The 27,560-nt window shown below is 39.2% G+C and overlaps 1 protein-coding gene across 4 annotated transcripts in view; it reads right to left on the minus strand.

Annotated features, from left to right (window-relative positions):
* The window catches only part of lrrc4ca (leucine rich repeat containing 4C-a), a 175,980-nt gene that overhangs the window by 27,343 nt on the left and 121,077 nt on the right, over positions 1-27,560 (minus strand). Inside the window, exon 1 of one of the 4 annotated variants that reach the window (XM_079604445.1) lies at positions 14,508-14,673. The exons of the other annotated variants lie outside the window; for them this stretch is intronic. The gene's annotated coding sequence lies outside the window, so the exon portion shown is untranslated. Of the gene's footprint in view, positions 1-14,507; positions 14,674-27,560 lie in introns of those variants that run through there. 4 annotated transcript variants of the gene reach the window in all.

The following is a 27,560-nucleotide window of genomic DNA, read 5'->3' on the forward strand; positions in this document are numbered from 1 at the left end:
TTAAAACGTCCTGCAGGTTTCATAGCTTAAGACGTCCTCCCCATTATAAACGAATCATTTATTTAATCAAGCTCTAAATACAGCTCGTTCTGGATTCATGGTAAGAAGTGACGTCACGGTACGAAGTGACGTACCAGCGTTTGCATATGACCGCCTCCAGGCACAAGACAGTTACGCTTTAAGCGCAAGACAACTACGCTCATTTCGTATCGTTGTCGCGCCCGCGCGCCGCGCGCCTCACAAGTGTTCAGTCGACGGACAGCGCGAGTGGGTCTGTGTACAGGGAAATGGATGCCACAGATGTGCTGTTCCTGGCTGTGGACAAACAACATCTTTGAATACGCTGCGAAAGATCCAGTCGTCAGGGAAAAATGGATGCACTTTATTTTTTGCGGACGTCTCAGTCACGGCAGTGTTAGTTTAAGCGTTTGTAGATACATTTGAAGGATGACCGTTTTGAGAACAAATCCCAAAATGATGCTGGCTTTGCCAGAAAACTGTTGCTCAAAGATAAGTCCTTGCCGACTATTCTGGGCTCAACAACGACGACGCAAACTGTAAGTAATGTGTTTAAAACTTTAAACTACTTTTTAAATACGCTGAATACGCAAATGTTCTGGCTGGGGGCGTTAATAATTGATGCATAGGCACTGACGTTAGCCAATCATAACAGTGGGCGTTAACACTGAACTCTTAAAGGGGAAACCCCCCCAAAACAGGCTGTTTGAATCAGAGGATGAGAAACAGGGTGGGAAAAGGTCATAAATCACTACATTTTAAAAGTTTTTTGTAAAAAAAACAATAGTAATACTATATTTGCACCTAAGGGAACATAATAATAAAATAAAAAAACCCATGTCATGACCCCTTTAAGTAAATCATGCGCACAATATAATAATTTGTTCCCTCGTTTTCCTAAATCATGTGCAGGATATGATCATTTGTTTCCTCGTTTTCCTAAACCGTGCGCACAAAATAATTAATTCCCTCCTTTTACTAAATTGTGCACACATTATAATCATTTGTTCACTAGTTTTACTAAATTATGTGCACAATATAATTTGTTCCCGCGTTTTTTTTATAAATCGTGCCCACAATTAGTCATTCGCTCCCTCAATTTCCTAAATCGTGCGCACAATATAATAATTTGTTCCCTCGTTTTGCTAAATAGTGTGCACAATATAATATTTACACTGACAATCAGTTATGATTAAAACAACTTCATTTATCACCTCCACATAAGAAATCACAAAACAGTTTCCAAATCAGCGTGAAAAAAAGTGGCTTTTTCCAATGACATATCATCACGTTAATGGCCGTGACAGATGGTGTGTGTGAATACCCTGATCAATAACATTCCAGACCTCTTAACCTTCAGTAGTGCAAAGCAAGACCTGGAGAAAATGAGGCTATTGATCAGGGCAGAGTGAACGATGCGCGCGGCATGCTAGCAACCGGCTAACTGCTGCATGTGCGCTTACACACAACATATTAACTTGCAGTCACAACCTGTTTATCACTGAACATTTTGCATATTTTGTTAATTACTTACTGCGTGATGATATATCACAATAAAATCGATAGCATGATATGGCTTAGTGCGATTGTGATGTAATGAAATAAATATATGTGCTACTGGTTTCAGAGCGGCATTTACACACTTGTAGTTCATTTACACACGTGCAGTTCGCCTGGAGTTCAGTGTTTAAGGGTCTCAGAACAGCTTGGCTCATTTACTGTGATTTGAGCTGTTTTGAGATGCTGATATCATGTGATATTCAGAGTGCCGCTCTTCACTCTGAAACCAGCAACGCAAATGTTTATTAGCTGGCAACCCGTCAAAATAAAAGCTTGATGGGTTACCATTTGAAAATGAATTAATATGTAAATATTGGTATTGTAATTTTACAGTAAAATACAATAATTGTACTGCTCAATATTTGTTTTACTCACAATTATGTTAAAATATAATAATGTTATTACAATATACATTTTTTTGTTTAATATTTTGTATTTAATAAATATCACAATAAAATCACAATTATTATGTTAAAATCATATTGAATTGGTCAATACAGTGGGAATGTGGCCTATGAAAACTCAAGTGGAAAGATGTATTATTTTTTTTTACACATAGTACACATACAGGTAAAACACCTGTACACTTTTTTTTTTTTTTTTTATCCTTTTAATTAATAGTGTACACTTTGCCCTATTTTACAGATTATTTTTTGAGTGTGCTGCTGCTTTTGATTGGTTTTAGTGCCCATAACTGATAGTTTAGGATCAGATTTGTCCAAAATAATAGCGTATTGACGAAAATTATGACGAAACGGCAAGTAACACATTGAATTAAACATGAGTTTTTTTAAGTACAAAGACTTAAGTAGTATTTTCTTGTAAATATATCTTGTAATATATATATATTTACAACTTAAAACAATATTTTTCATCACAGTGGAGCTTTTCCTAAATGGTTCAGTCCTAAAAAGAATTTGCCATTCAAAAACATATTTTTCAACTTTATTTTACATTTTTATTTTCTAATCACATGCACTCCCCCAACAATATCATCCCACTCACTCTAGATTGGTTCATTCTTTCCAAATATATACAGTAGCTATTCAAGTCATCTGATAAAAAAAAAATCCTTTATTTCACAATATATCACAGAAAAACTAAATATCGTATTTTTTTTTCTTTCATCCAATATTGTGCAACCCCACGCAGAAAAACAACTAGCTCTATATACAGATATTTCATTAGCGCCATTTCAGCAGTGTGGTCTTTGTGCTTGACCCCAAAAAAAGTGTTAAACTGTAACTATCTTTGTGTTTACTCTACCCTTAAGACCCGTCCTTGATCTACTAGCAAAAAGTGTCTGGATCTAGACGTCCCGCTGCTTTGGGAGCCGATCAGTACCGTAGCCGGAGAGATTAACAGCTCCTAGAGCATGTAAGCTTCTGTAACCGTACAACTGATGCAGAAGAGCAAACACTGGAGTGAGTTCCTCCACAGGCTCCATCAAGGTATTGCACAAAGTCAGAAAGTTGGCACCTCCGATGAAGAGAGCATTCTGTGTACGCGCAAAACCGACGCTGCAACTCATTTTCTTAAGAGGATTTGGGATATCAGCTAAAAGCAGAGCGCTCACACAGGTATCTAGAGTTGATGGCTGAGTTAAGTCGAGGCGTGCTGATGTTGTGCCAAGTAGCAAAATCTACACACTACAATGTTACACAAGGAAAGCTGTTTGGCTGAATCCAATGTGTTAAGTGTCAGATAAATGTTTGCGCTTGCGAATCTCACAAATGCAACGCTAGCTTGATGATAGATCATACCAAGCGTTTTTATGTTCTGATTTGAAACCAGTTTAGCTGCTTTCAATATTGGAAAGTGAGATGAGATAGTGTGAGATTGAGAATGAGAATTTAAAGCGATATTTCACTTTCACTTTAAAATTCTCTCATCGTTTACTCATCCTCATGTCACTGTCATGTCATGTCAACCTTTAGGACTTTCTGTTCACGGTGTAAAAATGACTTAAAGCACAATGCAAATATCCTAAAAGTATCCATCTGACTTGCTTAAAATGAAATATTACAAATAATTGTTTGTTAATTGAAATAAAGCTGAAATTGAAATAAAGCTGAAATAGAAATAGAAACACAAGATGGGAAACTTAAAATTTGAAGTGCTAAACTGACTAAATCTAAAACTGAAATAAAGCTAAATAGAAATATTAGAAACACTATTCAAAGCTAAAATTAACATATTTTTTTTCTTGTATATAATTTCTTTGAGAGAGTGATAAGGTTTAAGTTAAGCTAATCATATTCAAATCTCACTGAAATGTGCATATATGCAAATAAGGTGTGTAAAAACATGCCACATCCGATCTGATGCCAATTACGCCGAAATATCATTGGTTCTCATGTGTCATAACCAATTCCAATGCACCAATTTATCATTATTATTCATATGCATGCGTATTATTATGCGCATATTCAGATCCCCTAAAATAAGAATCAAGCACTATGAAAGGAGATGATTTTCAGTGAATTTCGGCCTAAATTCCTCATACAAAGCTATTGTATGGCATATACAGAATGTCTTCTGTTTCAGTGGTGCTCTTTTGCCGTTTGTGGAGCTTGACAACCCCTAGTCACCATTTACTTTCATTGTATGGAAAAAAGCAGCGTGATTATCCTGCCTGAGAGGAGAAAGAATATCATACAGGTTCAGAATGAATAGAGGGAGAATACATGATGACAGAATTTTCATTTCTGGGTGAACTATCCCTTTAAGCAAATTTAGGAATCAGCAAGAAACAACAACATTTATCCAAAGAACAGTTAGAGGAGAGGGCGATGTGCACTGCGCTAGTGAGAGAAGCCTTTCACATCAGCAAAGCTGAACAATTGCTCATACGCATTAAATGAACTTGTCAGTTCCTCTACATCATGACTGATGCCAGTAACTCACACCATCCGGCTAATCTGTAACACAGATGAAGATAATCATCATCTCTTGTGGTAATGCTGATGAAAATGACAATAATTACGACGAGAGGAGGTGGGGGGGGGGGGGGGGGGATTGTGGTACTACCATCCGCAGAGCGAAAAAAAGGTAAATACACCCCCCCAAAAAATGTGATGACACGTCAGAGTGCTCTATAAATCACTCACTTCCCTTCTTTATTCTGTTTCCTCTAGAAGGAAAGAGGGGGAAAGTGCCGGGCGATGAGGGGGTGAACACGGCACGCTTCAGTGGCCATGACTGCACTCCCTGGGAAGAAAAGCAGTCTGTCAGGACCATTATTCAAGATAAAATGCCTTTTCCCCCCTCCTCTGATCTAGGACCAGCTGAACCTATTCTTAAAGGAACAGCCCCAGTGATGTTTGGTGCTATCCTAAGCTAAAACCAAAAAGTAGAACACAACTAGAAAAATAATAATAATAATTTTTATTATTATTATTTAACTGGAAATAACCTATATTAAAATACATTTTCATGAATCCAAAAGAAACTAAAATGACTTGAAAATAAGAGCAAATTACTTATAGATTTGCATATATGATATAATTAAAATGAATAAATAAATACACCTTTACAACCCGAATGCATTAAAAATGAAAATGCCAGATATCAATAAGAGTGTTAAATCAAAAATAAAAATAAATCATCAAACTAGAACACAGTACAAATAAATAGATAGAAATAAAAATGTAAAATCGAAAACTGCAAATATAGAATAAATTAAACAAACAAACAAACAATAAATAAAAAGTAAATATGGAATCTAAAAATAGAACCAGCCAACTAATCAACCAACAAACAAACTAGTAAGGGTAAAAAAAATCTAATCGAGAGCACTGTAATAAATAAATAAAAATAGGAATGGAAACTACATATTGTCACATTGTTAATTGTTTTTCTGTTGTTTCTATGGACTTTTAGGTAGTTTTTTCTCATTCAGTGTTTTTCGTCATCTCTGTCGTCATTTTCATTAGTTCATTTTCATCACCTGTCTAGTTAATCAGTTAATCACCCTTCATTGTCTTCACCTGTTGTACCCTCGTCATCCTCTGTATTTAAGTTCCTGTCTTTCTCCCTTCAGTTGTCGGTCAATGTTTGTATATGTCATTGTGTATGGAGAGTGTTACCCTTGCCTGTACCAGTTTTGTTTAAGTTTTATTATAGTAAAAGTTTGAATTGGAACTTTGGGCCTCAGCCTGTCTTCATCCGCACCATACCCGTGACAGATTGACCGACCCCCCTAAAATGGACGAATGGGTAAAAATTTTCGTCCTGGCCAAGGAGAGCCAAGATCTCCCAGCCTTTGCCCATGGAGGGTCGTTTGAGGGAACCCGTCTGGCCAGATTTCGCGGGACCCGTGGAGGCCGCAGTAGAGGCGGTGGTCGAGATGGACCCCGACACCATTCTCCGCTTTGGTCCCTCTTCGACCCTGGACGGTTGACGTCCAGCTCCAAGCCGCCTGCACCGCTGGTCCCGTCCAGCCCAGAGCTTCCTGCACCGCTGGTCCCGTCCAGCCCTGAGCTTCCTGCACCGCTGGTCCCGTCCAGCCCAGAGCTTCCTGCACCGCTGGTTCCGTCCAGCCCAGAGCCTTCGCCGCTGGTCCCGTCCAGCCCAGAGCTTCCTGCACCGCTGGTCCCGTCCAGCCCTGAGCTTCCTGCACCGCTGGTTCCGTCCAGTCCAGAGCTTCCTGTACCGCTGGTCCCGTCCAGCCCAGAGCTTCCTGCACCGCTGGTCCCGTCCAGCCCAGAGCTTCCTGCACCGCTGGTCCCGTCCAGCCCAGAGCTTCCTGTACCGCTGGTCCCGTCCAGCCCAGAGCTTCCTGCACCGCTGGTCCCGTCCAGCCCAGAGCTTCCTGCACCGCTGGTCCCGTCCAGCCCAGAGCTTCCTGCACCGCTGGTCCCGTCCAGCCCAGAGCTTCCTGCACCGCTGGTCCCGTCCAGCCCAGAGCTTCCTGCACCGCTGGTCCCGTCCAGCCCAGAGCCTTCGCCGCTGGTCCCGTCCAGCCCAGAGCCTTCGCCGCTGGTCCCGTCCAGCCCAGAGCCTTCGCCGCTGGTCCCGTCCAGCCCAGAGCCTTCGCCGCTGGTCCCGTCCAGTCCAGAGCTTCCTGTACCGCTGGTCCCGTCCAGCCCAGGACCGCCTTCGCCGCTGGCCCCGGTCAGCTCAGAGCCCTCTTCGCCGCTGGTCCAGTCCAGTGCTGACCTCCCCAAGAAAATTTTTGGGGGGGGCAATAAGTCCTCTGAGGGGATCGTGGAGGCCCTGCCGACACGGTCGCCATGGCCGCCCGAAGGGTCCTCACCGCCATGGCCGCCCGAAGGGTCCTCACCGCCATGGCCGCCCGAAGGGTCCTCACCGCCATGGCCGCCCGAAGGGTCCTCACCGCCATGGCCGCCCGAAGGGTCCTCACCGCCATGGCCGCCCGAAGGGTCCTCACCGCCATGGCCGCCCGAAGGGTCCTCACCGCCATGGCCGCCCGAAGGGTCGTCTCCGCCGTGGCCACTCGAAGGGTCGTCTCCGCCGTGGCCGCCCGAAGGGTCCTCACCACCATGGACGCCTGAGGGTCCGTCTGCTCCGCCATGGCCACGCCCTCATCCTGCTCCGCCCTGGCCACCTGCACGTCCTGCTCCGCCCTGGAGGCTTCCTGCTCCAGATCGGCCACCTGTTCATCAGCCTCCAGGGCGCCCACCCTCCCACCCCTTTGGATGTTTTACGGCGCGAGGACGCGCCTGGGGGGAGGGGGGGGTTCTGTCACATTGTTAATTGTTTTTCTGTTGTTTCTATGGACTTTTAGGTTGTTTTTTCTCATTCAGTGTTTTTCGTCATCTCTGTCGTCATTTTCATTAGTTCATTTTCATCACCTGTCTAGTTAATCAGTTAATCACCCTTCATTGTCTTCACCTGTTGTACCCTCGTCATCCTCTGTATTTAAGTTCCTGTCTTTCTCCCTTCAGTTGTCGGTCAATGTTTGTATATGTCATTGTGTATGGAGAGTGTTACCCTTGCCTGTACCAGTTTTGTTTAAGTTTTATTATAGTAAAAGTTTGAATTGGAACTTTGGGCCTCAGCCTGTCTTCATCCGCACCATACCCGTGACACATATAAAACTAGCAAGCCAAAAAAAAAAAGTAATAAACCAAACCAACCAACCAACCAACCAACAAACAAAGAAACATATAAAAAAAAAAAAAAAATTTTTTTTTTTTTAAATGGAAAAAAGTATAATAAATAATCAAATATAAAGCTACAAAAAATAAATATATAAATAAAATACCAACGGATTATATATATATATATATATATATATATATATATATATATAAATATATTAGCAACAAAATAATCTAATGGAATTAAGTCCATTAATTCCAATTCTAAGTCTAAAACTAGAAAGCAGAGTAAAAAAAACAAACAAACACTGGAACCAAAAGCAAAACTAGGGCACTGTAAAAATAAATGGAATGGAAACTAAATCTAAAACTAGATAGCTGTAAAAAAAAAAAAAAAAAAAAAAAAAACTGAAATAAAATTAAAAGAAACCGACCAACCAACAAACAAACAAGGAATAGAATGAAAAGTAATGAGAAAAAAAAAAAAAACGAAAAAAAATATATATATATTAAAAAAACATAAAATCCCTGCCAGCTCTCCCATTATTCCTGAATATAACCATCACAGCATAGACTGTAAAGTCATCATACATTTTTAAATACAAAGTAATTTGACTTAAATGTATTATTTATACTTGTTCTCTTTAACAATGACTATAAACTAGACAAACTGACACTTCCGCTATGCCTCAGCAATCATGGCCATTTTCCTATGGAAGACTCCAGAGCCAGCCTAGCCTGACGAGCCCTGTCCGCTATATCTCCCAGCATTCTCCCACAGCGTCCAATCACAAACCCATCAGAGCAGTAAAGCTTCATGCCAACGCAGACACCATCCCCTCCGCCTGTAAACATAGTCCAAGTCCACCATCATCTGCACAAGTTCACACACACGCCGCGGGCCGCACTCCGGGTGATAAAAGAGCGGCAAGAAGATGCCGCGGAATTCTGAGATGGTTCCTGATGGAGACAAAATGAGAGGGTCAGTCTATTCAAGTTAAATTCGCTGGTCCTTCAGCGTTTGCCGGGGAGTTAATCTGATATATGGCCATAGGCTGAATCTATTTGCGTAAGAGCCTCTGCCCTTGCCTCATAGATCAGTCAAGCAGCCCTTGCTTGCTCTGTACCTCCTGTAATGGATGACTGCAGAAAGGAGCACTGCAGGTGCACCTTAAGAAACCCTAAACTGGGGAACAAGCCACAGCAGGGAAGTTAAGCCGTGAGGCAGGTTATAAATATTTGCCCAGGCCGTTCTTCTTCCACTATCAAAGAGCACCTCCAGCAGGGATGAGGAGAAACGGGATACATGTAACAGTAAAATATGAAATAGCCGGTAACACTTTGTCTTTGTTACATGTTACATGTACTAACTATAAATAACAGTAAATTACATATTATTCCATGCAACTAACTCTAAACCAATCCCCCTAACTCTATAGTAAGATTATTTTCTGCAATTTTCCAATGTAATTTCACAGAGGCTATAGCGAGCTAGCTTTGAAAGCGTGAGATTCCAAAGAGTCTCCAAAGCCAAACCTTCAAAACACATGAACACACAGCAGAGTCTGCAAAGCATCACGAGAGACGGGGTTAAACTACCTTAGGCCTCAAAGCACAGAACATTACAATAATAATGAACCAATCATTGCATACGGACCGAATGCAATTATTAGACAAATTATTATTTTATTTTTTCCTGAGACTTCCATAGAAAATGCAAGTAGGCCTACTTTTTATTTTTTTTTATTAAGTTATATTATTGATTGCTTTCAGGATGTGAAGAGAGTTTCAACCAGAATACAATTATTATTATTTTTATTAAATTAATAGTCTTAATTAAATTCAATTTAAAATTCTGGTTGAAACTCTCTTTCTCAGTAAATGCCAATTACATTTAAATTGGCAAAGTAAATCAACATGACACAATGAAATATTGATCAAATTTAATGTATATGTTTGTCAAAAGACAAAAACTATGATTAAAATGTAAAATTTAAAAATAAACAGCAACTGAATTGCTATCTGCTTCAAAATATAACATCTTTTTTCAAAAGTTCAATAAAACAAGAAGCTAACATGGAGAAACTTACACTACACTTTATTTTTACTTTCTTATGCTCACCAAGGCTGCTTTTTAAACCTAAAAATACAGTTAAAACATTAATATTGTGAAATATGTGTAAAACAGTTAAAAATAGCTGTTTTCTCTTTTAATATGTTTTTTTTATATAATGTATTCCTGTGATGGTAAAGCTGAATTTTCAGCATAATTACTACAATTTTCAGTGTCACATGATTCTTCAGGAATCATTCTAATAGGCTGATTTGCTGCATATTGTTATATTGTCAATGTTGAAAATATTTGTGCTGCTTAATTTTTTGGGGGAAATATTGATAAATTTATTACAGGATTCTATATATATATATATATATATATTGTGACATTAGAAATGTCTGTCACTTTTGACCAATTTAATGGAATAAAACTTTACTGACCCCAAACTTTTGAATGGAAAAGTTCAACTAAATTTGTCCAGTTGGTTCATATATTTCCTCTCCACCACTGAAAATAGTTCGAAAAGAAGCCAAAGAATCAAGCTCTGTGTGTCGCCAATAAGCTCTTGACTCCGCATCACTCACGATACAAACACTGCTTAATTCTACAGCCTGTACTGGAATACATTTCAAAACCAGCCCTCCCAATCCTGACTTCCAGTATGTGTCTGAGAAAGAAAGATGGGTTGTGTGTGAGTGACTCTAGATGAGAATGAAACGGATGGAGAGTGACAGTGGTGTTCAGGAAAGAAGCGTGGCGGAGACCTACTGAAAGAGAGCAGGTCTTATTTTGAGCCGGCTTTCTATGTGAAAGCTTCTGTCTGAAGAGGTTTATTTATTTTTCATCTAGAGATGGAAAGTGAAGAGTGATATGGAGAGAGCCCCGGCGGAATTACACTGGAGACTGTTGAGTCGACGGAGTCTCCCGGGATTATTCCCCCCCGCTCTCGGCCGTCTTGATCTCAAGGAGGGAACTGTTGCTCGATGTCTCTCATCCAAAATAGTTGCGCTTTCTTAAAGCCTCCTCAATAGGTGTCCTCCTCCTCATCTCAAACTCAATTATAGCACCAAGTGAAAGCCCTGGTTCTCCATGATCAATCCACAGTCCCATCAGGCCCCAGGAACGTGCGCTCCATGGGACGACTCATTATGGGCCCAATGGAAAAACCTAGATCTTGTTGCCTCCTGCATGGCTCGGTCTCACAGAGCAAATTCTACTCTTCCTGGTTAGTGGCAATAGCTACTGCTAATTCTGTTAGCACACAGCTGAATTACTGCATTCTTTCAGCTATGGGGACTTTTATGTCCCACAGGTTGATTTTTCTTACAGATCGAGTTCTTTATCCTTTATAGGCAACTCTTTATTTCGATTGTCCACTTAAGACATGACTGTAAGTAACTTTGCAACTACATGTAAAATAACTCGCTTTCGAGTATTAGTAGACTGTCTGCGTACTATCTCCACACTTTGTTTTGATGGTCCCCCAACAGACCATTCAATACTAACTACAAGTAACTTTGCAACTAAATGTCAACTACGAGTCAGAGTATTAGCAGACTGTCTACTTAATATCTGCTAACACTTTATTACTGTAATATAGTCCCCCAAACAGATCATTCAATACTAACTACAAGTAACTTTGCAACTACATGTCAACTAGGAGTGAGAGTACTAGACTGTCTGCTTAAAGAATCCAGAAAAAAATCATGACTTCCACTAAAATATTAAGCAGCACAACTGTTTTCACCATTGATAATAATATTAAATGTTTCAAACAGCATATTATAATCATTTCTGAAAGATCATGTGACACTGATGACTGAGTAATGATGATGAAAATGCTGCTTTGCCGTCACAGGAATACATTACATTTTAACATATTTAATTTTTTTAAATGATATTTCATGATATTACGTTTTTCAATTGAATTTTTAAACACATAAATGCAGCCTTGGTAAACACAATATACTATTTTTAAAAGATATTACTGACCCCAAGCTTTTAGTGTACACTTTTAGGCATTGTAACAAACTGAGAGAGTTAAAAGTGTTGTGAATGACTTGATGCTCCACAAGTCCACAGAACCACAATTGGCCAGAGTTGAAGAAGATACTCCCAAAAAACAAATGGAAAGTCCATTGAGCGACACCAAGGGGCTTAACTAACTTGGCGTCTTTACTCGCCGCCACTTTTAATGAGCAAAAATGTCAAATTCTTTCACAGGAAAGATCTCATCTGGGAGGTTCTGGAGAGTAGCGGAAAAAGTAATATGCTAAAAATAAGTGGCGCAGCCCTACCCGGCACCGAGGAACTTTCCCTGTAGTAATCAAGCAAGTTCTGAGCTTACGTTTACCGAGGGAGAATAATTAAGGTGACACCGGTGCTGCTTTGGCACATCCTCCTGCAAACTCTCACCTGATGATGGTGTCGGGTCCTTTGCTTTCTGACGGCGCTCGTGGCGACTACGTGTCGACACTCAGGTCCCCCTGCACGTAGCCGCCGGAGCCGAGGGGACTGGGATATGTAACATGGCCTCATTTTGTTGGTTCGGCAGTGCTACACCAGGAGGAGCACAGAGCAGGCGGCCTTGATTATTTCCTCAAATAGAAACACGTCCACTGGCTGCTAATCTGCTCGCCAGTGCCAGATAGGGTGCAGGCATTCAGCGCACAACAATGGAAGTGGGCAAAATCAAAATGTTCACACCGCTGTTATTCCCTCCTTTCAAGTTCCTCTTCGAGGAATATTCTGGGGGTAAGTACAAGTTAAGCTTAATAGACACCACTTGTGGTTGTGTGATTAAAAATGTATTTCCACCACTTTTACCTTTTCTTTCTTTCTTTATATATATATATATATTAATACATAAATGACAACTCAGTGAAGCGCTTGCAATGTAAGTAGATGGGGCCAATTTGTTATTTTAGTATTATTTAGATTTACTACTAACATTTTGAAATAGCTACGACTTTTATATTTTCAGTTTCTTTTTAATTTACGTTTTAGTAATTGTGTAGTGTGCTGCTTTAGTCATTTTAATATTATTACATTTAATTATATTTAATTTATTTATTTTTTCTTCTTTTTTTTCACATTTAATTCTTAAACTTCCATATCAGTCAGATACCAAGGCAACATTTCTAATTCGTACGTTTTTTTTAAATCTTATATGTTTTTATCCAATATATTTACATATATTTTATTTAGCTTTATTTCAACTAATTAAAACAAATTGAAATAGTTTTAGTTAACAATAACAACACTTAAAATTAGTGTTGTCAAATCGATTAATCCCATATAACAAAAGTCTGTGTATATATATACACACACACATTAAATATATTTAAAAAACCTGTTACATGACATAACTAGATACTCACTGTTTCAATATTTTTTCCACAATACATAAAAATATGCATGCATGTTGACAATTTCTGCTGTGTTGTTTTGTGCAATTCCGTTGCAATTTTATTCATGTCCCACAGTAATCCTAAAAGCAAACATGTCTATAAATAAATTATTATTCAAATCACTTTACAGCTCAAGTGATACACACGTTTTAACAGAATGCATGTAAGTGTAAGCTTCACATTTCTGCTTTTAAACCCTCCAAAAAAATGCCCCTATTCACTTGTAAGTGCCTCGCTAAAGTGTTTTTTTAAGTATCATTGAGATACTAGTTTTTATTAATTAGCTATTATTTGTTATATTTTTATAGTCATTTTGTTGTGTTTTAGTTCCCAATAAAAACCCTGTCTCACCATAACCTCCTTTTTTATCTCTAAATATTCTGCCACAGATGCTGTTGCATTGAACCGAGGATATTATTTTAATTAGTTCAAATTGAATATTTATTGAATTAGTTAGAATATATTAATTTAATATTATATTAATTAGTTTATATTTGAATTATATTTAACATTATTAATTAAATATATGTAATATTATTTGAATTAGTTCATATAATGTATTAGTTTATTATTCCTTTAATTAGTCCGAATATTCCCTCCACCTGCCGCCACCCTTCTCCATCCAGTCGGCAGAGGGGAACTGCTGAAGAAGCAGTCCATGGCAATTAGGCCTTAGAGTGCACTTTATTTTGGTCCTCACTGCCAAATTAGGTTATATAATAAATGAGAAAGAAAGGCCGAGAGAGAGAAACAGGAAAAACGGCATATAGAGAACAGATGAAGTCTAAATTTAAACCCCACTCAACTTGAGTCACTGCCCCCATTGCTTCGGGCTAGCCGGGGTCTCGCTGTAGTCTTAAAGTTGTTGCAGTGAATGCGCTCTCGTAGACATACACCATAAGTCACACGATGCGCCATCTCACCCTAGACAACCTCTAAGAAAGGATGGGAAATCAGAATGGCCAATAGCTGGCTTCCATATCATCTTTTTCCAACAGACACACTATGAGCGTAATGGATCTCAGCTCACACAACAACACATCTCAAAAGGTGCAGAAAAGCCTGGAGTAATTAACAGCAGCATTAACTGAAACCTTCAAAGCTGTGAGCTAAATGCCATAAGCACGACAAAAGAGTGTAATACACTATACAAACAAAGCTACGAGAAGTATGGGGCAAAAATACCACAGTTACCACAAACTGCTTTGAAAGTGCACGTGTGTCTTTTATATGTATGTAATTTAATATAGTTAATATCACACGAAGAGTGACGTTTTTATCCTCCAAATATCAGCACGATTACAAATGTGATATTGACTTAATACAACATTTAAAATGTTATTGAAAACAATATTGAAATATTGTACAATAAACAAGAGGTTAATATTAGTGACTTACTTTTTGCTCCATTTCGCCAATGCGAATAGTACGAAACAAGCCACAGGGCTGTTTTGCATCTCTGAGCGACACACAGCGGTGTTTCGTCACCAAATGAATACACTTTTTGGAGGAATCGATTGAATGATTCTATGACTAATTAAGACTAATTAATGCTTCATTGAATGAACTAGCCATGTGAATGAATCGATTTAATCTCTTCAGTGACTTGCTGCCACCTACTGGTGGTTTTATTTTTTTAATATAAAAATAAATAAACCAAATATCAATATTCAACTTTTTATGTTTAAAACAATCAAATATTATTTATGCAGTTGTAACTGCATGTTAAATGCATTCATGTCGCCTCTGAGCTGCATTAAACAATCAGTGTAAATACATCTAAATGTCACTTCAGATGCAGCTTCTGTGTTTCCTCTGCATTGCAAATATGATTATTTTTATACCTATTTCATTTGAGCCATATTGTGTTTTATTATTCCGAATTTAATTTATTGATTAAATTAAGGCTGTAAATGATTAATCGTGATTAATCGCATCCAAAATAAAAGTTTGTGTTAACATAATATGTGTGTGTGTTGTGTATAATTATTTTGTATATATAAATACACACACATGCATGTATATATTTAAGAAACATGTGTTATTCATATATAAAATAGTTATATTTATATTTATATATAATATAAATTATATACAAATATATATGCAGTATACAAATGCAAATATTTCTCAAATATATACATGTGTGTATTTATATATACAAAATAATGATACACAATACACACACATATATTATGTAAACGCAAACTTTGATTTTGGATGTGATTAATCGCGATTAATCGTTTACAGCCCTAGATTAAATGTAAGAGTTTTTACACAAAATCATCCATTTAATTAGGTTAGAAAACAATGGCTTTATAAAGGTAAAATGCCCATAAAAGATACAAATCGATTTAAACTTATTGGAAAAGATCATTTGTCACAGCTGAGAACTGACCACTGCACAAAATATGAAGAATATCAAAAACTTCAGGATTCCGGCACAAAAACACACTCTGCAAAATATTGACTAATTACCAGTATCAATAAAATACAGAGATATCGTTTTGTGTCAATATCGCACACCCCTACCCAAGAAAATCATGTTAAATCATGCTGTAGTTTGTCTGCACTTAGCCTGCAGCTGCTTATGTGTAAAAACGCAAATGCAGGATTCAGCTTTGAGAAAATACCTCCGAAACACAGTGAAGCTGCCCATTGTATCACTTGTGTGGTCAGCAACTAAGCAGAGCCAATCTCGAATTGGATTTGAATAGATTTTGTGTCCGCTTCCCAGAACGGCAGCATATTCAGTCTATCTCGTATTTCCCTTCCGCCTCACTATCTCCGTCTCGCAAAGGTATGGCCTCTCTACCATGGTTTGGATATTTTATATAAGTCAATAGCAGTTACCCCAACACACCTCACCCTAGAAAGCACTCGCTTTTACATAACTGTTTTAATAATGGAGCAGACGCTCTAGTGCTTTGCCTCTCCAATCGCCCTGTCAGTCCTGCGTGTGACATGGAAACAATAATAAGCAGGTTTGCAGGGTTATTTTTAGAAATCGGGGGAAGTGGGAGACGAGATAAAAACGCAAATGAGTCAGAGACACACACTGCCTCTCCACATGCTCGCATTCAAGAATGGCACGGCCTAAATCCCAGTTATAGTCTTATCGGAAGTTCGCGTTTGAATCTCGTACAGACTAATGAATTGGAAAGGCAGATCTGACGGAGTGTTCTGATCTCCACGAGCGAATACACCATCTAAAACAGAATATCACTCTTCAAATTTTGCTCTTGAAACGCAAGTAATCCTCAGCATCAGAGAAGCTAATCCGAGTACTTTTTGTCAGCTAATTAGACAGGCAGAAGTAGGCATTGCACTTCAGGGCAAAGAACTCTCACATGTTAGGAAGAATAAAACAGCTAGACATGTTGTACATGTTTGGAATCCGTTAGTCTCTATCCTGGTCAACAGCCTGAAGCCGTAGCAGGAACATACGATACACAAGCAAGCAAACTCAAATGCTAACGGCACACAGTGTGTGTGTGTGTGAAGACAATCAGTTCACTAAATTTTGTTTAGAGCAAGCCTATGAGTACTGCAAACTTTCAGCAGTTCCTTTTGTTTCAATCAGAATGATGAATCCAAACGTAGTGTTTACATGAACAATAAATAAAGTGATCGGTTTGGTGTGCGCGTTTATATGTCACAAGCTTCTAATCAGAATGGATTTTATTGACATGCGCACAATGCACAAACACACAGAATACCCTGCTGTCTGTGCATACTATTCTCCTAAATTGCCTATTTTCTTTGTTTTAAAGAGGAGCCGTCATTTCACCATCTAGGTTATCTATAGACATGATATAATCCGGCTACGAGTAACCCACTTCTGCACAAAATAACTTGCGAGATGTATGATATTCAATCGTGTAAGCAAAGTCAACAGTCATTACAATGTGTTTGGTTTCATTTCTTTGACATGTTCCATTCGTAGTATATACTTGGGCTATGGTTAGACGTCTTTAACATTTTCACTGACATCCCAAATTTTGCCTTGGTTTAGCCTAGATGTCAGGACTGCGTTTGGACGGCAATATTTATCTATTTCGGGTCCCGATCAGGAGACGACGAGCACATGAACTGTTATGCCGTACTGCTTATATTTATCAAACAGTAAAAAAAACGCCCCTTCCCGTACCCAAAATAAAGTGTCTGTGGATGAGAATATGAAATGATGTAGAGTTGTGAAAAAGTACCGACTTTGGTACCAAATCGGTACTTTCTTTATCCGATTGGCTACAATGATCAGCGCTTCCAAAACATGTTGTAAATATACATCAATTACGCTATTTGCTTACACAGCATTTGAAACCAGGCGTCTATCAGCGACTTCTGTGTGCTTCTGCGACTTCACAGAAATGCTCCCATGTGTTGATCATTGTAGCCAATCACAGACATATCTAATGAGCGCGTGAACACAATGGCCAATCAGAGGGGTTTACGATTCCGCTCAAAGCGTCACAATTTAAAAATTTCAGTACCGACTTGCAACCAAAGTCTCTACTTTTTGAAAACTAAAGTGAGGACTGATGGGACGTTGTTCTGCTCTATTTACAGACGATGTAATTCATGACATTTTATCAAACAACTGCAGCTCCAGCAGTTCCGCGCATCATACGTAATTGCGCAATTTCTACGTCATTGCACATGTGCAGTCCTTTCCAGTTTCGGTTTTCAATCCGATCAAGTGTTTACGTGTTCTCTTGATCGGATTAGAAAAGGAATAAACCATCACTTTCAATCAGATCGAAATTGAATTTAGATCGAGCTTAATCGGATCGATTAAACCCAACAATGGTTGGCAGTTCTGATTGGTTTGTGGACATGAGGGAAAAACTATACTAAATGTTACTAATAAAATGTAGATAAGCATATAATCATGTCTAGTTAGGATAGTGACATAAATAGGCTTATCAAAATGTAAACACTTTCGATATCTTTGGTTGTCAAAAATAAGCATTCAGTCAAACGCTTCAGTATTTTGGCATTTGGTAGAAGGTACACTGGTGAAATCACCTTTACTATTCAACTTATTTAAGCTGGACTATGACACTATTTCTTCTAAATCTGCTGTACAGCAGAAAACAACTTTTTTTCCATTATATTCCTGTTATGACTGTAAAGCTGCTTTGAAACAATCTATATTGTAAAAAGCGCAATTTAAATAAAGGTGACCGACTAATTTGAATGGATTTCATTCCACTTGATTTCCAATGGAAAATCTGAGATTTGAAACAAAACCAGTTGAGAACCACTGACTGATACAAATGCACAAATATAACAAAAATCCTGACAGTTTTGCAGACTTAAGGTCGATTCACACTGCACCGACAGACACAGACTGTCCTTTAAGGCCCATTCACAAGGACGATAACTACAACGACAACTAAATTAGCATCCACGCAGAGGATGATATCGTTCTGTTTATTCTAAAGCCCCGTTCACATCGCCAGTGACAAAGCGACACGATTCCTTTCATTTCAATGGAGCGCTGGCGACTTCCGGCGACAGTGACCGTTGGCGACAGAATGTGGGCGTGTCAAGCGACGCGAGACACGCGACAAAAGTTCAGAAATGTCAACTTTATGCAAATGAGAAGCGATTTTCGCGAGCGACAACCAATAGAAAAGAAGACTTTCAGTGGAGCTCACGTCACCGTCTCGAGTGCAGGCGAGACAGAAGAGGTCGAGGGCGATTTCACTGTTTTATATTATTTGACTGTAACCACATTCATGGATATAATAAAATGATGCATGGAAAAGAAACTGTCGACAGTCTCAGTGAGTTTAATTCATACATTTATAGTTCGAGGGTTGTATGATGCAAGTTTAACACTGCTGCAGTTCATTTTACAGTTTCCCCTGCATTATGTTGACAATTAGGGACAAGAACATGCATTATTTGTCAAATTCGAATGACGTATTAGTAATTTATGACAGTATGAGTGAGTTTAACTTGTTGATTGATCGATCGGTAATCTAGTAAATGATTTAATCCACTGAACACTGTTGTGGTAAAATAAAAACACTCTCCCAACGGCATACTATTTCTTTTGAGCCTAATTCCTCGTCAAATTAAAATGATATAGTTGTATATATCACTTGTGATGGTATTTTGTAGTATATGGCCAGACGTGCAGTCTACCAATAACATTAGAGCGACAATAGGAATGCCCACAAGCGACTACACAGAGACTAGCGGTGTGAACGGGGCTTAAGCGTGCGCTGCAGTTTTGTCGACTGTCGCTTTGAATGCTCAAGCACTTTAAAGCAGGATAGTTTGTGGTGTGGACTCTACTATTCTTTTATATTTGGAGCGATTTTTAGAACTATATCATTATCATCATAGTTATCATCCTTGGAGTGAACGGGCTTTTACAGTGTACCTGTAAAACTAGCTTTTGAAAAATACAATTTATATATGAGCAAGGAAAAAACACACTACGTATTTGATCCCAACGTGCACTATTTCTGGCCTGAGAGAGTGCACTGATCCATGACGTCTCTCCTCCGTCAGGCAGTCTGTTTGAAAACTAAAAGCACAGCGCCTCCGTTTCCCAAATAAAACCTCCGCGCCTGCCTTTCTCAAATGCTCTCAAACAATGCTACCCACCTTCCGTGGTCGTTTTATTGTCTTATGAGCATCCGTTTGCTGGCTTTCTCCATCTGTTGAAGCTGTGGTCCTCTGAGGCAAACGCCACCTTTTCCACAACACAAGAGTCGCCCGCAGGAGCTGCGACCAGCGAGCGAGACATCCATCAACGCCGGGCCAATTCCCCATATGCATGCGTATAAATTACAGTATACACGCTGCCTCCCTGCTTGGCCTGCAGCTCTGCGGGAGGCATGAGGACGGAGGAGAGAGAGAGAGAGAGAGATAGAGAGTGCTTATCTTAATGAAAATGGTGGAACACTGCCCTGATTATAGATGCACCGAGTGGCCTGAGAAAGACAGAGAAGAGGAAGGAGACATGATCATTGCACAGGAGGCTCTTGGTCATCTTGTCAGTGTTTTTTTGAAACGGGTGCTTAAGAGCGATGACCGTATTGAAATATTTTATCTTTTGAATTGAACTGTTGAAGCCGTTCAAAACGGTCTGAATCATGCGTTCATGTACCGGACTGTATCGGTCCACACGACAACAAGGATGGCACGCCGGTTCAGAGAGAGTTTTGAGACGGCTAACGGAACAATTAACCCTTTCACACGTAAGTTTAAAATATTCTAACTGACCCCCCAGCGTGAGTTTTTCAAGGCGACCGTTATTTAGAACCTGTCACTTTATCGTTTCCATGGTGACGCGTCATTGCTTGTCACGTGACACAGCGCAAACACAACACAGCGCTGAATGAATGATGATCTGCTTTTATGCAATTTTCTCTTTTTGATTCAAAATATTCAAAAATATGTTAGATATAGCATGAAACACAGATATTCCGATTGTCAAATATGTGCATGTGGATGTGTTTGGTTGTTTAAACACTTTTATAACGATCGCGTTAGTTGAGCTGTATGCGCGATGGGCGGCGCCATGTTAGTTTGTGCTGGATTTACAACACGTCAATTCCTCCACTTCTCACGAAATACATGAAAGTAAGTGGCAGGTTAACTGGGAGAAGAATAGGGTAAAATGTAAAGCTACTTACACATTGTGTATCTGATATGAATAAAACATGTCGTCTTATTATGATGGAAAGGATTATTATTGGCACTTCCATAGACATCTGTGTGTATTTTACAAACTCAAATTCATTGGTTTGCTAGTACTTATGTGATTTTAAATGCCTGAAACCTAAAATAAACATTATGTGGTTGAAAACACTGAATAGTTGTGATATATGACAAGCGTGAGCACGTCCATCTCTGGCTCAGCGCCAGCCAACGCGCGAAAGCACATTTGAATTTAGCAGTTGATCACGTGATGCGCTGACCGTTCTAATCACACCGGTGTGATCGTACGCTCCAGGGACCAGCCAAGACTGATCACACGGGTGTGATCGTACGTGCGAAAGGGTTAATGGAACAAGTGATCTTCTTCACACAGTTCATATTTTATGGCTTGCATATCTAAACGTTACACTGTTTTAATGAGAAATCAGCATCCGCAACAACATTATCGAGCTGGCTAACATAGATGACATTTTGTCAAAACTGCAAAATTGATGTTATAAATAATACAAATACACTAAGCACACAATTATGTCCTCATTATAATTTGATGTAGCCTAAATGAGAGACTTGCGTTGCACTTAAAGGGATACTCCACTTTTTTTGGAAATAGGCTCATTTTACAACTCCCCCAGAGTTAAACAGTTGAGTTTTACCGTTTTCGAATCCATTCAGCCGAACTCCTGGTCTGACGGTACCACTTTTAGCATAGCTTAGCATAGATCATTGATTCTGATGAGTCCAGTAGCATTTCTTTCAAAATGACCAACGAGTTTCAATATTTTTCCTATTTAAAACTTGACTCTTCTGTAGTTAAACCGTGTACTAAGATCGACGGAAAATGAAAAGTTGCGATTTTCCAAGTGTTGAAGACAGCAGGCGTCATGATATGACGAAGCACTTGCCGTCAACAAACCAACGTGACAACCTGCTTGCACAGCGAGCGTGCCTTGTAGCATGGAGACATTTGTGAGAGACGATTTAGATGACATTTACTTTGGTGCTGATCCCAAACCGTATTTATTTGGAAACCTAATTTGCCACCTAAAAACTACACATACTTAGTCCCGGTCATGTTGGAAGATACCGAGTTGGGGACTATTTTTTGGTGCTTCGTCATATCATTACGCCTGCTGCACCCATGGTACGGCCGCACAGTTCCTTGATTCTTACGCCGGAATGAGAGTAGTTCCTAGCCATATAGGCTTGTAAAATCGCAACTTTTCATTTTCCGTCGATCTTAGTACACGGTTTAACTACAGAAGAGTCAAGTTTTAAATAGGAAAAATATTGAAACTCGTTGGTCATTTTGAAAGAAATGCTACTGGACTCATCATAATCAATGATCTATGCTAAGCTATGCTAAAAGTGGTACCGTCAGACCCGGAGTTCGGCTGAATGGATTCGAAAAAAGGTAAAACTCAACTGTTTAACTCTGGGGTAGTTGTCAAATGAGCCTATTTCCAAAAAAAAGTGGAGTATCCCTTTAACTGTACCCAAAACCATCAGGGTAGCAGTGTACATCTGAAGTGTCTCAGCTGAAGGAAATAATGCACTAATTATCGGCTTTTATGTATCGGCCATATTTTCTTATCGGGCCGATAACGATATGGTGGCTGATATATAGTGCATCCCTAAAAAAAAATGACATTTAAAAATACATACAAATTTTAAATGACTATTTCTGCCATTTTTTCTCTCCTAAATCATGACATCTAGATGAATCCATTCAGTTTCATGTGATGCAGTTGAGAGAGAGAGAGAGAGAGAGAGAGAGAGAGAGAGAGAGAGAGAGAGAGAGAGAGAGAGAGAGAGAGAGAGAGGTATAACTTTATTACCCTAAAAAGATCTTTATTACTAAGCCTGACATGTGCGAATAATCTCTATCGACTTGTAATAAGCCAAGTATTTTCCATGTCCGACTAATAATAAGCCGAGAACTAGTTTGCATTTGGAATAAACTGACTATCTAACTGTTTATTTGCCACACATATTGTTTGTCTGTACTAGTAATTCTATACTTCCTTTGCATTATATTTAAAGTACTAATTCTCATTTAAAGAGCGACCAGCACAGTCTTCAAAATGTCCTCTTTTTATGTTCTATGGAAGAAAGTAAGTTAAGAAAAGTTTCGAAAGACATAAAGTTGAGTAATCTTGACAGAATTTTCATTTTAAGCACATTTTGATTCCTACAATGCAATTTGTGGTATATATATATATATATGTTTTTTTTTTTTTTTTCAGAATATGGCAACACATTACAATCCATGGTTAAAAAGACGGCGTTCTGTTATGCCCTGACAGTGCACAGCTGCGAGGAGATTCTTCGTTGTTGGGCTGGAGTCCTAGAGGACTGATTAGCCCAAAAGATCTTTATATAGACAGAGAAGGAGGGCGGTACATTGAGAACGAGTGAGAGAGAGAGAGAGAGAGAGAGAGAGAGAGAGAGAGAGAGAGAGAGAGAGAGAGAGAGAGAGAGAGAGAGAGAGAGAGAGAGAGAGAGAGAGAGAGAGAGAGAGAGAGATGGAAGGGGCAGGGAGGGGTCTTCATTTCAGTCCACAGAGACACTTTACCTCACCGCATCCGAGGAGCGAGCGAACGTTTAGCAATCTGTCTCATAATTAATCATGCGCCCTAATCAGTCATGGCTGCCGGATCTGCGCGTGATAGATTTTCCACCCGAGTCCCTCGTCACTGCCTCTGAAAAAAAACTGCCATCCTCGTTCAACCGGCCTCTTCTTTTCCATGTTATTATGTCTAACAGTTGGGAACCTGATCCTGGATACCATCTTTGGGGACGCTGGTCTAATCCGCTTAAAAGTAGGGAGATTAAAACCTGCAATATGTTTGGCGCCGTTTTAAAGATGTCCGTGATGATTCAGAGTAGAAATGTATTACGTAGAAATACAGCGGGAAAGAGATCCATTCCCTGAAGTCAGTATTGAGAACCTGGTGTGATTTGGTTCTATAAGGTACTTATCAGGTCCTACAAAGTAAAGTATGAAGTGCATTGCTGTACGAATCCGATTAGCTCTCTTGAATGGGGATGAGAATGAGGACCCTATACTTGAAAGGAACAGCATCTGAACACAATAATTGCATTACTTAAAGTCATCATGAAACGGAAGTTGCGATATCTTCTTCCCTTTTGTGACGTATACGAGTAAATTGGCTTCTGGAATGAGAAAAAAAAACCATGTAGGGCTGGATTTGACTTTGTCCATTGGGAATGGATTGGATGGTTGGATGATTGTGGTTTGTTATTGGTCAATCTCATGCGAGTGACAGGTTGTCTTGCAACAGTAAATATCATCAGAGAAGAAAACTCACTGCAAGAGGGAGGGGAAGTATAGATTATGAGGGCATATGAATTTTACAAAAAAGGGTTATACTTTATTATACTGACTCAAATACTTACTCAAATTGGCAAAATTTGAAAGAACTGAGAGATATTAATTAACTACATGTACTTACTATAGAGTTACGGTTAGGGTTAGGGTAGGTTACTTGTAATTATAAATAATTTACAGTTGTAGTAACATGTAACTACGTCCCCTTAAACATGAAAAGTGTTACCAAAAATAATTCACAATAAATATATTCCATAAAGAAATAAGAGTTTTACATTTTGATTTCAAGGTGAATTTCAAGGATTAGTTCACCCAAAAAATGAAAATTTGCCCTTAGGCTGTTCCTCATCTGTATGACTTTCTATATTCTGCTGAACACAAAAGATGACATTTTGATGAAGGTTTCAAATGCTTTTGTCCATATTACGAAAGTCAAAGGGACCCAAAACATGCACGCTTCAAAAACAACAAACGTAACCTCAAATCATTTCATATGAGGGTTCTTTGTATGACACAATCACTTTGTATGATGAACAGATCAAACTTTATATTTACTATCAAATCAGAAAAGTCGTGACGTTTGAGGTTTTGGGCCAGATTTACGAACCGCTTGCGCCAGTGCAAATCCCATTTTAGAGTTAAAAAGAAATGTTTTGCGGCTGACCTTAATGCAAATACATTTGTAGGATTTTTACCTAAACTTAACCCAATACCTAAACTTAAAAACGACCTTACTAACTATTAATAAGCAGTAATTAGGAGTTTATTGAGATAAAAGTCACTGTTAGTTAGTTAGTTAATATTGTGAATTGGATATTCCCATCAAATGTGCACTTCAGAATCTCGGAGGAAGTAATAGGTAAACCCGGGACTTTTCCCCTACTATTTTTCCAGTTCCATGTATTCAGACTTACTACGCTTTTGGGGTACTTGTTTTTTTTCATACTATATACCATAGTAGGGAAGAATTCAATTTCAGTGTTTTCCGAGACGCGCGCTAAGATCTGCCCACTGGCTGGTCCAGACTGAAAAATACATTATGTAAGCATAAATAAACAACATTTATGAGACAGTTGTCCTCATTTAGGACAGCATTAAGCTTGAACAGATGAATTTACACTAAGGAAAAACAAGAAACAACATCACTTCTGAGTCAAAAACAGTGATGAACAGAAGCACTTAACCTTTATTTTTCACTGGGAAGATAAAAGATCTTCAGCGCAGAGATAATTCAAATTAATAGGTCACTTTATTTCATATGAATTAACCAATTCACTAAAATAAATCAGACATCCCAACACTAAACATATGAGGAAAACGAGGACAGAAGAGCAAATTGTAAACCAACAACAGAGTTGTTCACTTTACTCAACTTCTTGATGGAAAATGCATCTTGTTACTGGAAAAGCTACACTTTTATGATACAAACGAGTTACTGTCACACAATGTAGGTAGGCCTATCTTCACTACATTTAGTTACTAACTCTTGACACATGTGAGTGTATATCTGTCTCTCTGTATACATGTGTCATGTATATTAATGTGTCAGTCAATATGCAGCTTTCCTCTCATGTCACTGTGCCTGAGGGACAGTGTGGAATAAACTGAGCGGAACGTGACTTTAATTGAACAGGAACTGTGCTGAGGAGCAAGAGGACCGCCTCAGTGGGGGCAGAATGATGTGAGAGAGAAACAGCCAATTACATGACATCCAACACAAGACGTACAGATTAGACAAGAATTCAGCACTGAAAGGGGTGAAAACAGAATAAAAATAGACAATGTGATTTGGAAAATGTTGAGAAAAACAGACGGAAAGAAAGAGAGGCATGAACCACAAAAGGAACTAGAAATGTTCAGAATGTCCTTATACATATATAATGCATTATACAATTATTTGCATTATTGTAATGCACCTTATAGTGCATGCTCTGATGAAAAAAATGTTACCGAATACCAAGATGGCCTACAACATAGACACCAGATAACAATGGCTGTGTTCCAAATCACTCATTCACTATTCCCTACATTTGACCACTAAAATAGTCCGCTTGAAGTGAACGAAAACCAGTGAGTGAATTCGGACAAGGAAAGTGTGCCGGAGAGGCTGCCACGTCTGCATAGTTTGTGCTTGTTGTTTAATAATCTTTCGAAACTTAGCAAACTGGCAGCTTTAGTAATGAAAATATGTATCTTTAAATTAGGAATAAAAAAGGAATTTATACTTATATGGTATTATGCTGTACCCACATTGGACTGGTGGTTTGGAAAATGGATTCATGCCAGTGGGCGCCATCTTCTGGACAGACGCGGGAATCATTCAGCACGACCCTCACAGTGCATTCTGGGTATACCTCTAGCCGTTAAGTGTTCATCAGTTGTACACTCGTTATTGCAGCGCTTTAGGGGATTGAAGGAGCGCACACGATAACGTTTTGGAATATATATTTTTCTTCCCCCTTTAATTTTTCTCCACCACTATGTCCCTTTATGGGCTCTGTAATATCCCACAATGCAATGCACATGACTTATGAACCGGCAAACTCATCAGATTATCATTGCCCTGGCATATTAATGACATGTAGTAAGTATACTGTATGGTGACAACACTGTAGCATACTAATATCTGAATAATAAACTCACTGTGCACAGCCTACAGTTTCACATGTTATACAACTCACATATAACACACGGCGCTGTAAGCAGTACGCTACTATTCCATTCCATACTCAGAGAGAAACTGAGGGTGGAAAGAATTAGAAGGAGAGAAAAAGCTAAAGTCTGGAGTCGAGGAAAGAACAGGGATCCTTTTCTTGGCCTGGTCCGAGGCGGCCCAGCATGAAGACGTGTGTTCGCCTGAGTCTAGCAGAGACCCTGAGGTGAGCGTTCCCCCGCTCGGCCTCTCAGACCCGCAGTCGTCCTCCACAGGGAGGTCTTTGAATAGAAAACCTGCCGTTTCCCTCAGTACAAGGGGCTCTTTGATCATGGCACTACGGAAGCCTATAGGGGCCCAAAGGACAAATAGAAACACATGCCAATTATGCTCGTTCATTGACTACAAATGAGACCGGTCAGACTGCACTCTGTATTCAGACTCGCGAAAAAGAGAAGACTCCCCAAAGGTGGAAAGCCACGCATGAGAGAAGCTAAACATGCTGCTTTTCGCAATAGCGTTTCCTGAAAAACTTCATGAGCCTTTTGAAAACGAATGATGAAAACAGCAACAAAGAGCCTTAGGGACGTGCAATGTTGTAGCGTTATTGATGCGGAGAAAAACGGCGAGGCTTAGCATCAGATAAAGGACGCTGCTGCGTACGGTACCGAGCAAGGTTCACTGTGTGGTTTTATTATGCGCGTACAAGTGTTTATGTGTGTGTGTGTGTGTGTGTCAGACAGGTCTGTCGACTCAGCGTCTCTGA

This window comes from Phoxinus phoxinus (genome assembly GCF_949152265.1).
Source record: "Phoxinus phoxinus genome assembly, chromosome: 25".
NCBI classification, from domain to species: domain Eukaryota; kingdom Metazoa; phylum Chordata; class Actinopteri; order Cypriniformes; family Leuciscidae; genus Phoxinus; species Phoxinus phoxinus.